Here is a 3959-nt window from a genome sequence, read left to right as displayed (position 1 = left end):
GTGTCAAGTTGACATAAAACCAATCAGCACACCCCTACAGACCATTCCTTAGTGTTTTTCACTAAGACTTTCCCAGAGGGCATAACTAAGCTTGTCATTCCCCCCACCCCCCCACAAGGGGTTAGCGCACTCCCTGCTGTAAAGCAGACACCAACAGTTTCAAGGACTGGAACCAACCTTAAATGGCAAAGAACACTCTCTGAATTATCATAAAAATGTTTAAGTAAAAAAAAAAAAGAAAAAGAGTAAAGGGGCAATAATGGTGGTTTTCAGAATGAAAGTATCATTCATGTTCCATGTCATACATTCAATCTTGGCTCTAGCGTAACAAAATGGAAACAGGATTACTATCATACAAAATGTTCACTACAGCACGCTGTATGCACCTGTTCCAAGCCCACCCCCAGCCCCTAATGCTTCCGACTCAACTACTTCCCAGCTTGCTGGGCCTGTGGAGAAGGAGCGGTCAGATCTCTTTGATCCAGTCTGTGTGTCAACTAACTAAACTAAGACAGTCGAGACCCTCCAGGTCATCAAAAAACCTAGCGACGGAGTGAAACCGTGTGCAGCAGAGGGGCTGCTGGGATATCTTCAGACGTTCTTCAGACGTTTTACAGTCTCCTTTCTTGCATTATTCACTCACAGATTCATTGCGAGTCCTGCCTTCTAGTTCTTGGTAGGCTGTACCAACAAAATGATGTGAGACATGGTGCCAAATGCTTTGCAGGAGAGGGACGTTTGCGGTGTCCCGTAGAGGTTTGGCCCGAAACCGCAGCGGGTGACTACACCATGCAGACATAGTTTGGGTTTGGAGTTAATTGAGGGAGAGAGAGAAGGCAGAGACCTGCTGTAACCAGAGACCAGGAGTGGGTGGACATTGTCTCTTTTTTTTTTAATATTTATTTATTTATTTATTATGTATACAATGTTCTGTCTGTGTGTATCCCTGCAGGCCAGGAGAGGGCACCAGACCTCATTACAGATGGTTGTGAGCCACCATGTGGTTGCTGGGAATTGAACTCAGGACCTTTGGAAGAGCAGGCAATGCTCTTAACCGCTGAGCCCTCTCTCCAGCCCTGGAAGTTGTCTCTTAAAGGGACTTTTGCACCTGCACACAAACCAGGACCCTGAGCTGGCCAGGGTACAGCCTGGGTACATCCTATCAGGTGACAGGGCAGGCCAGCAGACTGCCTGAGTCCTAACAGCCACTCCACACCAGGATCTGGATTCTTGGTTTTCACCTCTGCTGCACAGAGGCCTCTGGGACTAAGAAGGCAGAACCAGTTCAGAGCAGAATCAAGGCGCAGGCCCGGCGTTTCTAATCAATCCCTGCTGTAGACAAGAACGGATCTGCTGGCTCACTAAGACCCACAAAGCTCAGAGTGCTTAACCCCGCGGTTAATTGCACACACACATATACAGCTGTTTAGAAAGATTGCAGAAGGGACTGGGGAGAGGGCTCCAGGGGGTTAAGTGCTTATGCATGAGAATCTGAGTTCCCCAGGACCCACACACAAAACCTGGGCCTGAAAGTCCAGCCCCGGAGGACAGAGACTGGAGGATTCCGGGGGCTCACTGGACAGCCGGTCTAGCCAAAGCAGAGAGCTCCAGTTCGGTGAGAGAGCCCATCTCAAGAGAGGAGGTGGTGAGCAGCTGAGGAGGAGATCCTGGTGTCAACCTCCGACTTCCACACACATTTGCACAAAGAGTCACTTAGACACGCTTGTCTATGTGTACCAAAGAAGAAACGAGTTCAGGAGAAAGTGTAAAGCCCACCTCACCGGTTTAAATCGCCACGCACCAACATGGGGCCTCACCCTGGCGATACCAGGACCCCTGTGTCTGGGCAGGGTAGCCTGGAGAGGCAGCAGGAGCTCAGCCCTGAGAGGCAGGTAGGCAGGGCGGGATGCCCTGTGTGTTGAGGTGGACAGGACAAGTCTCCTTCAGTGACACTTAGAAATGCTAAACACTGACCTAGCTGCATCCACAGGCAGGACAAAAGCCTGGCCCCTCTGCCTTTGCTTTGTGTCTGTCTCCTTTGTGTCAATGTCTTGCTTACTTAAGCAGCGAACGTGTAAATCATTTACAGAGTGTTTGTCTCAACACCAGTGATGCCCAGGGTAGCTCGTTCCATTCCGTTAAGGCCAAAGCCCACAGACGAGTGTAAGCGAGACATTTTCACTACCAACTCTTTAAAAAAAAATCCATTCATTGTATGTGTGCACACACTCACCAGGGTGTTACAGCATGTCTGTGGAGGTCAGAGGACAAGCTTCAGGATTCGGATCCCTCATTTACCGCTCTGGAGGAGGTTAGACCTGGGAGAACGAAGCCCGAAACGAGAGGAGCTGAAGTCTCGTGAAAAAGCCACCTTTACTGAGCGCGTCGGACAGTTAATACCCTGAGCGTTAAGGGCCGTCACCTGGGCAAGCACTCGTGAATTCAAGCTGTATATCATCACAAGGACAAGCTGCACGTGGCAAAAACCTGTTTCTCCACAGAGGCCCGTAAAGGGGAGCAGTAGCCAGCTGTAATGAGTAACCTGACCCGAACGCCCTCCTGTCCGCTACACCTGGGAGGGGCGCGAAGGCGCCTTCCAAGAAGAATTCCGTGGGTTTTTGTTGTTTGGTATTTTTCAAAACTGCCTCTGCCCCCCAGGTACTGGGAATAAAGGTGCGCACCACCGCCACCTGGCTCAATTTCATATTTTGAAGAAACTGAGATCACAAGATTCTTGTCTTGGCTTCTTGGGGTTTTCTTACGAGCACTCAGAATTCTGCTCGCGCGGCTCCGCTCTTGGACGTGTTCCGACAGGTCCCAGGGTCGAACTCAGGCTATCAGGCCAGGCAGCGAGTACCTGGCAGCCAGAGCCATCACTGGTCCCTTCCCATCAGATTTGTTCTAGACTGCCCACCCCCAAAAATGCCCAAGGGTCTCCAGCCCTTGTCCTAAGCCTACAGTTACCTTAGACGGGAACAGTGGAGCCTCAGAGCGGGCCAGCTGACAATGACGACAGCAAGCTATATGCTGGAATTTCTCAGGACACTCTGTGAGAAGGACCTTGCTGAGCTGAGATCATGGTCAGCAGACCCCTCCGTGACTGAGGCTCAGTATGCACACTGCTGCCCCAACCCAGTTCCTCTTCTGTGTAAACCTGAACCCTCTGTTATGGGGTCTTTTCCCAGTGTGTGTTGATTCAATCTCCTTTCTCCTCACTCCCCTCTTGAGCTTTTTTTCAGACAGGTAACAAACAGCCTGGCGGGATGTCCAGAGCTAAGGCTTCACCGACAACAGCCCCCTTTACCCTCACATGGAGAAGGAAGTGGAAGGGAGAACTGGCTTCCAGACAGCTCGCTCAGACTGCTGAGATGGCTCCATGGTAAAAGGCGCTTACCTGAGTTCAATCCCTGAAACTCAGGTGGTGAATGAAGGAGAGACCCAACTCCTCAAGTCATCCTCTGACTGCCACACGTGTGCAAACATACACGCGCACACACCTGCATGCATACACACAACATAAATACACAAATAAATGTAATTTAAATTCTTTACATCGTGATCATTTCTGCAGACTGTAGATCCATTGTGCCCTCCCCATGCTGGGCAGGACTGGCCAAGATCAGCTCCCTCCGGGCGCAGGGTCACAATAGAGGAAGCAGAAGCCCGCACTGAGACTAAGCTATCGAGTTTAGTAGGTTCAGATGGGAAACATAACTTCCATTTAAAATATTTATAGAGACCGGGCAGTGGTGGCACACGCCTTTAATCCCAGCACTTGGGAGACAGAGGCAGGCAGATCTCTGTGAGTTCGAGGCCAGCCTGGTCTACAAGAGCTAGTTCCAGGAGAGGCTCTAAAGCTACAGAGAAACCCTGTCTCGAAAAAAAACAAACAAAATCAATATGTGTGTGTGTATTTAGGACCTCAGAGTTTCACAGCACCCAGTTCTGCTAGAGTCCCA

At 50.3% G+C, this 3959-nt stretch overlaps 1 protein-coding gene across 1 annotated transcript in view; it reads right to left on the bottom strand.

The window, feature by feature from the left end:
* The window catches only part of Papln (papilin, proteoglycan like sulfated glycoprotein), a 43961-nt gene extending 41606 nt beyond the window's left edge, over positions 1-2355 (bottom strand). Inside the window, exon 1 of the mRNA XM_050164523.1 lies at positions 2234-2355. The gene's annotated coding sequence lies outside the window, so the exon portion shown is untranslated. The remainder of the gene's footprint in view (positions 1-2233) is intronic.
* Positions 2356-3959: the final 1604 nt, after the last annotated feature.

This window comes from Alexandromys fortis, unplaced genomic scaffold (genome assembly GCF_014885135.2).
Source record: "Alexandromys fortis isolate MF-2015 unplaced genomic scaffold, M_Fortis_MF-2015_v1.1 scaffold_159, whole genome shotgun sequence".
Classification (NCBI taxonomy): domain Eukaryota; kingdom Metazoa; phylum Chordata; class Mammalia; order Rodentia; family Cricetidae; genus Alexandromys; species Alexandromys fortis.
The sequence above is the reverse complement of the archived record's forward strand: the minus strand, read 5'-3'. Positions and strand labels throughout refer to the sequence as shown.